Source organism: Pseudonaja textilis, chromosome 3 (assembly GCF_049901715.1).
Source record: "Pseudonaja textilis isolate UNSWEBS1 chromosome 3, rPseTex1.2, whole genome shotgun sequence".
Lineage (NCBI taxonomy): Eukaryota > Metazoa > Chordata > Lepidosauria > Squamata > Elapidae > Pseudonaja > Pseudonaja textilis.
In genome coordinates this window covers 48,779,644-48,792,467 of record NC_141992.1, presented here as the reverse complement: position 1 = coordinate 48,792,467, position 12,824 = coordinate 48,779,644, and positions in this window count along the sequence as shown.

Here is a 12,824-nt window from a genome sequence, read left to right as displayed (position 1 = left end):
GTGCAGCCAGAATTAGCCCTTGTGTCTCTTTTTTAAACTTTCCTGCTATCCATTGCCAGGTTTTATTATCTGCTTTGCCTTTTTTTTTTTAAATGTACTGGCCATGTAATAGTTTGTCTTGCCATGTCTCTTTTCTATTCTTTATTTGGTCTTTCTTATACGCCAGTTTCGTCGCTCCAGTACTAAATAAGTCTGTATGGTATCCTAGCTTTAGTCCCTTGGACTGCAAGGCAATCAAACTGGTCAGTCCTAGAGATCATCCCTGACTACTCTTTAGAAAGCCAGATCCTGAATATGAAACTCAAATACTTTGGCCACCTAATGAGAAGGAAGGAGCCCAATGCTGGGAACAATTAAGGGCAAAAGAATGGAATGGCAGAGAATAAGGTGGCTGGATGGAGTCACTTAAATGGACTCCAGGGGATGGTAGAGGACAGGAAGGCCTGGAGGAACATTGTCCATGGGGTTGCAATGGGTCGGACACAATTTTGCAACTAACAACAACAAGCTTTACTGCATCATCTTCATTGACCTTCAAATGCATTTCCAGTATCCTTTTTTCTTTGTCACTATTATTGCTCTCACCATTTATAAATCTTAAAAGAAGGCTGTTATTTCAGTTATCACAAAGATGGAGAGTGGTATAAAGGATTTAAAAAGGATAATTTGCAAAGCATGTTAGGATGAATGTGGTATCTAGAATGTTAAATAAGCTGCTTCTTTTGGAAAACATTTACTCCTACTTTAAAGGCTATCCTCAACTATTTGCATATGCATCCATACACAGCCACTCCACTGGCAATCCCAACAGAATTCTTTTCTGTATATCCATACTCCAAGAACCAGGGCAAGTCTTCCCAAGGGTGCAGCTGGTTTTAGGAAGGGATGCTTTGCTCAAGTTAATATACTTCACAATGTACTTCCTTGAATGCTTTGCACATCTTGCGAAGAGTATAAATGGAAAATAGTCTATCAGATGGAAAAATATTGTTCCACGTGAATATAAATACATGTTCACAATGATCAGATCTGCAAGTTAGGAATCCTGATAAAAATTATTTGATTTATGGATCTTATGTACCCCACCAAATCATATATACAAGAACCATATCATTTAGTCCATCAGAATAGAGTGTAAGGGCCCTTGGAGGTCTTTTACTCCAACCCCAGGAGACCCTATACCAGGGGTGCCAAATTGGCAGTCTGCAGGCTATGCCTACCCCAGCTCCGCAAAGGGGGAAAATGTTGTGATACGTCATGCATCAGCAATGTGACACTGCAAGTTTGACAGCTGTGCCCTATACCATTTCAGATAGGTGGCTATACAGTCTTTTCTTAAAAACCTCCAGTGATGTAGCCCTTGCAACCAGGGGTAGGATTCAAATTTTTAACAACTGGTTCTATGGGCCTGGCTTAAGTGGTGGGCGTGGCTTGGTGGTCATGTGACTGGGTGGACATGGCTTGATGGTCATGTTATTGGCTGGGCGTGGCCAACTCAATATCACTCACATCGAGGCACGCATCTCCTCGCCTGGCCTCTCATGACTGTGGGGATGCTGCAACAGTCGTAAGTGTGAAAAATGGTCATAAATCACTTTTCTCAGTGCCATTGTAACTTTGGTCACTCCACACAAGCAAAGTACCAGCAAAAGACGGGGAAAAAATCTCCAGAGAAGTTTCAGAGACAGGAAGTCTAGTCATGCCGAGAATGTAATAAGGGTTAACAGAGAGGCAGTGTCTGTAAGCAACACCAGAATGTTTCCTTCCTGCCTTCCTTACAGGATTAGGCCAGTAATTTCTTCTAACAACCAGTTCTCTGAGCTGCTTAGAATGTTAACAACTGGTTCTAGCAAATAGGTGCGAAGCTGTAGAATCCCACCCCTGCTTACAACTTCTAAAGCTGTTCTATTAATTGTCCTCGCTGGTAGGACAATTAATTAATTCCAGGTTGCTTCTCTCCTTGATTAGTTTCCGTCCATTGTTTCTTGTCTTGCCTTCTGGTGCTTTGGAAAATAAATTGAGCCCTCTTCTTCGTTGCAGCCACTCAAATATGGGAATACTGCTATCATGTCATCCCCTAGTCCTTCTTTTCTCTAGGAAGGCTATACCCAATTCCTGCAACCATTCTTCATGTTTTTGTCTCCAGGCCTTTAATCATCTTACTTGCTCTTCTTTGCACTTTTTTCCCCCCCAAAGTCTCACCATCTTTTTTGTAATGTGGTGACCAAAAGTGAATGCAGTATTCCAGGTTTGGCCTTACTAGAGCAGTGCTAATACTTCGCATGATTTTGATTCTATGCCTCAGTTTATACAACCAAAGATTGTATTAGCTTTTTATATTGCGGAAAACATTCTCATGAGAAACCTATTCAATTATTCTGTCTTTTCCTCCTTAATGGATTGTTTTTATTGTTATTTTGTAGCAAGAAAACAGTGGGGAAACTAAAACACTACTCAAAAAGGTCAAAGGCATTTGGATTCCTCATAAATTACATGAATATGCTATGCTTAGTGTATAATATCAATCTTGTCTGGCTTTACCTACTATTCTCAGGAAAACAATAGATAGCTTTATTTATATAATATTAAAATTGCTAAATCCATGATGCTAAAAAATAAGTGAAATATTTACATCATTCATGCGGGTTCTTTACTTAAAGTAAGCAATTATTAAGAATTGACAAACTGATCCTGCCAGAAATCCATCAAGAGACCAGAAGTACAAAACATATTTTTAAAAAAATTATTGTTGGTAACAGTGTTTTGCAACTTCCACAGAAATATTTGAACTATATACCTAGCTGTTTCCATTGTTCATTAAATTAATCCATCCACCTAATTTTAATCTATCATCAGATTATAGATGGGTTGCCAAAATAAACCACAAACCCAGGGCAATGTGGACTAAATTTTTGTGTATGACAATTTCTGTTTTCCATTCAATGGGTAAAAGATATGGAAAAATCAGTTAGATTACATGGTGCAAAGTATGTAAGCAAAGCTTGAATATTTTCACAATTCATAATTCTGTCACCATATTTAAGATTTTGATAGCTTTGTCAGAAGTAATTTCAAGATTCTATTATAGCTTTGGAAGTCTTCAGGATTCATCTCCCCAGATTTTGTTGGGAAATAGTATGCATCTGAGACTTATAGTCTAGTTCTAGATCCAAAGAGGGCTAAAAATGAAGCATCCAGCCCCCTCCCCTCCCCCCGTAGGGCATCTACAATGAGTAAATTATCAGCATCAGCAATGAGTAAATTATTTACAGTACCCTAAATTAACCACCCACCACTTATTTCCAGCTAGGGGAAAAAGGCAAATAAGTCAATCCAATCCAGAACTGGTTAACATGATCTTAAAGTTGTCCAACAATGCCAGATTATGCTGATAGCATCCTGCATAGACCACAAATAGCAATTGTTTCTCTACCTAGTGTCTAGGCTCTAGGCTGCAAAAATGTTCAAAGAGGTGAAGCCTTGGAGATATATTCTACCTTACAGTTTCTCAGCAATATTATTTCCTAATATTCCTCTTTACAAATTCTAAGAGATAAACAAGGTATCCCAAACAAGCAGGTTCTCTTAACAGACCATCTATTCAGGGAAGACCTTTAATGACAGCTGGGTTGCCTTCGATGATCAGTGACTTGCCACTGTGCATTTGCCCTTGCTGTTTCGCAGAAGATACTAGTTGTAATAAAACACTTTGATTAAAGATCTTGACAGATGGACTCCCTGCAACCCATGTCCCTATTAATGACCCTTTGCATCACTCACAAAGAATCATTACCCAAGTTAATCAGTAAAACCGTTTTCTCTTTTTAGGCCTGTTTCCAACATATTTCTTACAGCACTTCTGGATCCTGCTAATGAAGCTCGTTAGTCTGTTAATGTAATAAGGTAGCATTTTCCCTACTTGAAGAAAACAAAATATAATTCCCAGAATTCTCATCCAGTAAGACATAAGGCCTGAACACATACTGAACTCATGTGTGAACACAGCAAATGTTCTTAACAATGCTTATTTCTATGTTACTTTTGAAAATAAATTAACAAGAATTAGAAAAGCTCACTGAATTGTGACTGGAAGAGTAAGGGTGTAAGTATTATTAAAGATGAGCCCCAGCAATTTATATGCCTTGAAAACCTCATTTTTTGAAAACCTCAAAAAACCTTCCGCTTTTTTGTGCCATTTAACATGGAAGTTTTTCTGCCATCTACAAGAGCCCAGTATATCTAACAGAGATGCTTCATTAGGCTGTTCTGCTAAAGGAACTAGAAAATAGAATTGGCAGCCAAGGTATCATAAACCTCCTTGTCAGCTGAATAAAAGAAATTGTTTTTTTGAGGGTGGACGTCTTTGTGGTGGCCGCTGGTTCATAAACATTTCAAAGAGACTCAACAGGAATCTACCGTAATATTGCTTTTTAGTATGTATATACTTTTTAAAGCATTATAAAAATAATTAATAATTAAAAATCCCTAGTAAATCAGACAATTAAATAACTATTAATATTAGTATAAAGATTTGTTTTTAAAAAGGCAATAAAGTATATATTTAAAACAATTTAAATAATAACAACTAATAAAAATTGTTTTATATTAGTAACTTTAAAGCACAAAAATGTTTAAAAAGCACAAAATATTGTTTTGGTTGTGTGTAAATTTCTAGTAACTAACCATAAATCTTTACTATATTTGCTGCCTGCTGTTGTTTATCCTATTTTGATACTGTATAATTTTTGTGGGGAAATAGGAGGGGAAAGGTGTGTTGGATATGTTCGCTGCCTTGGGATATTTGTAAAAATAATAATAAAGGTGGGATACAAATATAGTCAAAAGCTATATATGCAAACATAGAAGATAACACAAACAAAGGATGCCTAAAACTTAGAGCATATGCACAATGGGCTTCAATTAGTTTCAGGAAGGCCTTGGACCATTCCGTTTTCCATCAAGTTTTTGGCATTTGGATTATACAGTTTGGGAAATTATTATCTTGCCACGTTTACAAAAGTTTAAGGGAGTTACATTTTTATTACTGAAGCACAGAGGATGTTCTAGTTCAGGCGTGTCAAACTTGTGGCCCGCAGAGTGGATGCATCATGTGCTGGCCACACCCATGCCCAGTTTAGCGAAGGGGGAAAAAGTTGCAAAACATCACATGATGATGCCATGACAATGTGAGTTTTACACCTCTGTTCTAGTTATTTCATTTTAAGATCTTGGCTCAACTGATTTTGGAACATTCATATATATGTGAAATGGAGGGCAAGCTTTCTCCATTATATTGGCCTTCAGATACATCTGACTAAAATTTCCATTATATACAGCCATCCAGTTGAAACTCTTAGCCAATGTAAGTTTGGAGGATTCTAACTTTAAAGCTAATGATATGACAAATTACACTTTGTAATTCACCACTTCCCAACAATTATTATAGGTGTTAGAATACACATATTCATGACTCTCCTTATCCCATCTAAACAACTAGTTGTGTTATAGAATACAAGATTACATTCCTGGATCTCTATTTCACATATTGGAAATCTACTAGTATAAAATAAGTCATGTTATTTTCCATTGGCCAAAAAATGTAATCACATTTCATATCCATGCCTTTTTAATGGTTTGATTTTAGCCAAATTTCCAGTAGGATACACTAGCTTTTGCATAAATCCCAAATGTTGCATAGGGACTCTAGATCATTTTAAACTATTATTTACAAATGAAATATTTGTTTTGATAAAATGGTGCCAACTAGATGGTGAAGCAAGGAGGTTGGAGCAGAAGATAAATTTTATAAAGCATTCATAAGGAACTATCATATGCTTAAAATTTGCTGCTTGATTACAATGGAGATGAGGCATTTGCAAACAGATATTGTTTTGGTGCATTATACTAAGTCAGGTGACAAATAAAATCAGAGGAGAATTGGATGAGTTGCATATTTTAGAACCAAAGAATGATCTAAATTTAGACATATTCATGATTTTGAAACAATTAATCTACTGTTTAATATTTGGCCTGTTTTATTTTTGAAAAAAATGAAGAAATTCTTATCAATTATCAAAGACTTGCCATGTTAAAAAAAAGTGGCATAATGAGTAGAGCAATTAAAAAAAACACGCCAAAACATGAAAGCAGACAATGACAAAATCTGATAATCTACCAGTGTTAAATAATGCCTATCCTAATAACACCTTCAGAAACATGACGTTCTTTCCCAGGAGAAATTCCTACCAGGGAGCACACAGGTGTTATATGGCAAAGCACAGCTCCTGAGTAAACAAGCATCTGTGCCAGCAGCATTTGATCTCCACAGGATCCACATGAGACTGGGGATTTATCTAGCATGTTTGTGCATGAGAGACTGGCAAGGAAACAAAAGAGATAAACATGTTTTAAGGCGTGGCTTGCTGTTTTTTTTAAAAAGGTTTTCTCTACAAATTGTCATTGCCCTAGTAATGAAAAACAACCCAGCTAGTCAATGACTTTTTATTTTTATCCTTTCTCACAATCTCCATGCCTTGCTTAAATCAATTGATTGCCTTTTGACCTATGGGAATAGGAGAGAATTATTGGTACTCAGCTGTGCTTGACAGAAGATCTGCTAAAGTGCTGAATAGCAATTTTATATAGTTATAGAACAAATCTGCAAACCAGTAAACCCAACACGACAAATATATTCTAAGTCCAGCATGAATGTATGTATGGTGAATGTGCCACAATGATAAAAGCCAGATATTATATAAAGATACAACTGTTGAGCTATTCAAATCTTCCATGCCCTTCTCTCTATATAATACCATGGATATGATTGATGGGACCTTTATGCTCCATGGCCATAAGGCTACCCACTTATTTGCTATTTATGCATCAACCAAGATTGAATTAAGTCCATGGGGAAGTAGTTATGTGAATGATTTCTGATGAATATGATATCAGAATACCAGAAAAATCAGAATGCCTTTTATTTTTAAAAAAGAAAAACATAAATTATTCTTACACATGTTTATTTTTGCATATTGCTAGACCAAAGTCCTGAATGTCAGTTAACTTTTGAGCTATATGAATTGATAAGAAAAAAAACATCATTTCCACAAGTCATACCAAATTCATGGACCAAATAATTAGAAATTACTCTGTCTTCTGCTAAGAGGGAACTGAAAACCACTCAGTACCACTGCTACCCTGCTATACAGTTGTTAGCAGGTAAAACTTTTTGAGTTAAGAATGCGGGCTGATTATCTTAGTTTTTGACAAAGAAATCACAATGAAACCATAATGATTATTTAATGTGGGTTCTTTCTTTTGGACAGTAAGTCTGTGTTTATACTTTAATGGTGTGCTCACATGAAGCATGTTTTGGAACATACGTTTTCAAAGTTTGCTGAGATAACATCATCTATTTCACAGTATTAACATATAAAATTCCTGAAACAAATTAATGACTATAAATTAGCTGACAAGAAGTGCTATTATCATCATAAGTTCTCCAATTCTGCATTTCACAAGCATAAATTCTGAAATCTCATAGAGGAAGAACACTAAAAGGAACCTTACAATCTAATGAAAGAATATCCTTAGGCAAATTTACCTACACAGCTGTTTCATTTCACATCTTTTATCTGTTACTCAAAGTACATAAACCAAACAGTTCTGGGGGCTGTATTGTAACAGTACAACACTACAGACAATAACTCTAATTGACTCATCTGATTCTATTAATTTTATTACTGGAAAAATGCTCCTAAACTCTTAATTATAAATTAAATATCACTGTTCTCCAGTAAAAAGAAAATACAACATAGTTGCTCAAAATACATCTTTAGCTGTTATGGTTATAAAAATCCTGTATCCCAGTGTGTGTAACAAGATGCATCGCATTGTATTAGAAACATATGCTATTGCTCTTACTATCAGGTTTTACCACTTTGTATTCACTCTATTGTCCCAGATTTCACACATAGCATGAGACCAGTCACACAGATAAACACCACTGAAGACATTACAATAGTTAAGTTCCAGTCTAGTTTTCAAGTCAGGAAGATCCAATAACTTCAAAGATCAAAGAACTTTTAGATTCTGTCAAATTATAGAGTTTCTTTTTTAAAAATGCTAACTTTGAAATTGCGAAATTAAAGTAGTCTAATGTAAACATTGTTTTAGTATTTATTCTCAGTCAGATAATTAATACTGGAATCTTCCGTTAGCTACACCGATACAATTGATGCTGACCATGGTTAGCAATAGCAATAGCACATAGACTAATATACTGCTCCATAGTGCTATAACAGCACAGTCTGAGCAATTTACAAATGTCATCATATTGCCCTCAACAATCTGGGTCTTCATTTTACCAACGTCAGGAGAATGTAAGGCTGAGTCAACCCTGAGCCCATCAGGATCAAACTCTTGGCTATGGCAATGCTGCATTTTAACCACTGTGCCACCACAGTTCCTTAGTTAACTGCAGAAATGGGAACAGGCCGCAATTCATAAGTAGACCCTCACTCCCAAAATGCTCTCCCAGTCTTGCACAGAATTCTTTTCTTCCTCAGAAATTTTGCTCTTGTGGTAGAGCTTTGAGGCCCTGTCTCTGTATCAGAATCAAAATCTAGATTTGAACTGTCAGAATAAGCAGAGCATGGCTTTACTAAAAACTTAGTTCCTGGATCCACTTTACCTAGCTTCTATTCTTTTCCCTTCTTTTCTCAGGCTCACTTTAAAACACATTTCAGAAATAAGAATACCTAAAAACCAGTGAGGTTCCTTTTTCTACATTCTTCCAATCCACTCTCTTGGTTTATAACACACTCTTTATGATTTCCAGAACAATGAGTGAAAAATTTACTTTGGCCAAAATGATTTTTACTTTTTTTGATATACTTTACATAATTTGCACAGCGTGGATTAAAATAGCAATTGCTGTGTAAGGCTTCCTTCTTTTCATTTTGACTTCCCAATATATCCACACTGAGGTTTTGTCAAAAGACAAGCGTCTATTTATATATCTCAAGTCCAATATTCATCTCTGATGCCAATAGAAGCACTTGGCAAAAGATGGCATGCCTTCTGGCCAGTATCTTTTTTCTTGTTACCCTCTCATACTACTTATGTCTTCTATCTTATATACAGCTATATTACATGTCTTCTGGCACAACAGCTGTTGGTTTGAATCATAGTTTTATTTTACATTGCACGGAAGGACCTTAAGAGATAATAGGGTGCTACTGTAGTTTTAGCTATGAACCAAGTAAGTTATTAATTGCTGTGGGAAGGTACATTGGGATAAGCCCAACAGCAGTTGCATTGTTTCCAAAAACTAGTCATCAGTAACACTCCAGGGTACTTTAGAAGTATTTTCCAGTCAGCATTACATGCAAGAAAAAACTCAAAAGCTTAGTAGGTATTTCCTTTGTTACCTAATAGTCAGGGCATCTAATGTATTTACCAATCAGGAAAGATTTTTTTAAAAGAAAAAAACCTACTAGTAAAACATAAAGAGCTATCTGTACCTATTCTATAACATTTTTAATGAAAGCTTTATCTCAGATATATTAAGTCCAAAGAAAATCCTCAGCACTCTAATAATAATAAGACAGTTGTTTAAAGGAAAAATAAGAAATCTGAACAGTTGCTTTTCTTATCCAAGAATTACCTATACAGGACAAAGGGAGAGTCCTACCCATACATACAGAAGGTCCTGCCTTCAATCTATGTTATCTGGCTGATAAGCTTCAGGTCTTCAACAACCCTGCTGCAGGACTGCCCCTTCCCATCTAGCCACAGGTCTCCATATTTTATGGCCACTTCTGTTTTAACTGCTGGAGAGAACTGATTTTCTAAGAAAATTGAATTCCATAGACAATCTCCCTGAAAAACCATCTTAGCCACAATATATGTTGAGGTACTACATAACAACATCCTTCAGAGGCATGGACTTCATGATGACAGAATAGTACACTTTGACACCACACTGTGTAATTTTTGTACCACTTTACCTCTGGCAATAATATATAACTGCCAATCAGCTTCACATCCATGTGTCAAACCCAAGGCCAGGGGGCTGGATCCGGCCTGCGAGGTGCTTAGATCTGGCCCGTGGGGCTGCCCTGGAAACAGTGAAGGACCAGCCAGCAGAGCCTCTGCCAGCAAAAACAGAGCTCGGGAAGGCCACCCGTTTTCGGCAGAGGGTTGCAGGAGCCCGTCGCAGCTGAAAACAGAGCTCAGGAGCCCGTTTTTCACTGGCAGAGCACTCAGGCCACCATAGGAGCTCCCGACATGGGTGATGTCGAGCTGGCCACACTCACCTTGGCCATGCCCACCCTAGCCCCCCAAGATAAAACACAACCCTGATGTGGCCCTCAATAAAATCAAGTTTGACATCCCTGCTCTACAATATAGACTAGAATTCTTTATTGGCCAAGTGTGATTGGACACACAAGGAATTTGGTGCATAAGCTTTCAGTGTACAAAAAAAATACATTCATCAAGAATCATAAGATACAACTTTTAGTGCTATGCCAACATCTTCATAGTTAATCTGAAACAACACTGTCTTAACTCTTACCCCATTTGATCGAGATGCAGTAATGACATATTCATTATCAGGAGACATGAAAATGAATTTCTCTTCAAATTATATTATGAATTTCAACAATTTATACTTCAGCATCCACCTTAGCTTAGACCCATCTACAAAACATAAATTTTCCCTGACGTATTTCCCCGATTTATTTGGTTTTTATCCTGCTTTTATTACTTTACAAGTAACTCAAACCTCCTCCTATTTTCCACACAACAACAATGTATGGTGGATTGGACTAAGAGAGAGTGACTGGTCCAAAGTCACCCAGCTGATTTTCATGCCTAAAGGGGACTAGAATTCAGAGTCTCCAAATACCACATTATACAAGAAATCTAAGATCATCATGCATACCGGCATGCATCCAGCTTTCACCTGAATACAATTCTTCTATGCTAGCTATGTGAAGAAACAAGAAACACAGAATAATTATTATATAATACTTGATAAATAGAGCCTGAGCCCTTCAAATGGAAGCATCTGGTAAAGGTAGCCCAAAAAAGGTCAGGAAAACATGCAGGCTGTCAGGGCTCCAACAAATCCATTCAAATCAAGTCTCTAACTGCATCTCAGAAAAAGTAAATTGGTTTGTTAGAAACTGCCATGTTGGAGGGTGGCTGGGTGCAGCCAATATAAAATCAGATCATACATTTCCCCCTTGCCCCAACCCTTGACTTTTCCAATGGGACACCTCTGTCTCCAAGAGTCATCCATCATGCTCTCCAATAACCTTCTTATGCTCCGACAACTTTGGGCTACCGAGGTGATTATTTAAGCATTTCAAGAATGCCTTGTTTTCCTCCACTCCCTTTTTCTGGCAGCTAAAAAGACCAAAGGAGTATCTTTTTAGTTGACACAGACCTTGTTCCACCCAATCCCTTTATCTGAAAGAGCATAAGTTTCTATTCCCCCCTCATATTCCATATCTGTAATTGTACACTGGGAAACATGGGGGCAGGCTAGAACTGCATATTCTATCTTAGGTCATGTGATCAGCAGGGAGTGAAGTTTAAAATACAGTAGTCCTCAATTTATGACAAGTCACTTGGTGACGTTTAAAATTATGACAGGCCTCCCTGCAGTCACACAACTGCATTTTACAAAGGAAGTAAATGCCAGTTTTCAACAAAATCAGCCCACAGCAAACCATTGGTTCCGTTAATGACCATGGCATTTGCTTAATGACCACCACAGAAATGATTGTAAAATCAGGTTAGTCACTGGTGACCCAATTTCCACTGTCACAAGTTACAACTGCAGGCTGCACTACCAAGTCAGCAATGTTCCAAGTTGCTGTCTCACTCCTTCTGCCATTAAGGAGTTTTGGTTGTTTTTTTCCCAGCTACACCCAGAAACATCCAGGCCATTTTAAAACTCAGTCTTTCTTTCACCAGCTTCTTTGACCATGCCAAACATAATTCCAGTGTGTTTAAATTTCAGAAAATAACCTTGCTCAATGACAGATGAATGAGTGGATAGGGCCCTAAGCCTCATCATGTAAACATTTCTTAACACTCTATTGGGTTATAAAATAGCATTGGCTTACAAAAGCCTACCTACACGACACCGCATATTGCTCTATGTACAAATTACTGATCATATTGACTTTTCTTCAGTTTTCAACACTCCATTAAAAGAATAAAATGATAACAGTACTTTCACCTTGCTGCTTTTCCATGGAAACAAGTGCCTCTATAACTACCAGGATGCTAAAATTAAAAGATAAAAGAGGCAGGGCCCTAAACTCAATCAAAATAGTAGGTGGATTCCATTAAACATTCCAGGTCTAGAATGGCTTATAGATCCTTGCAGAGACTGTCTGTTTTTGTTTTCAAATGCTTGTTTTTTTGTATTGTTTGTATTCTATTGTTTTAGATTATAAAGTCATAATGGAATGAAGGCCTAAATTTTAATTTAAAAAAAAAACCAAATAAATAAATGAATATTTCATGTTTAAACTATGAAAGCTGCGAGCTTAAATATGCTTATTTGTATGTTAGACAAGTACATTATACAGTATATTGGATTAGATGATTTTTTTTCAGTATACATCTATAGACTTGTGACCTAAACAGTAATTTAGTCACATTTGCTCAAAAGCATGACTATTAGTATCACTCATTTTAATAAAAAAAAAAAAGGTGGACTTGGCATATATATTCTTTTATTGGAATAAGCATACTGAAGAATTTGTTTTCAATTATATGTTACCATCCAGCTGCATTCATTA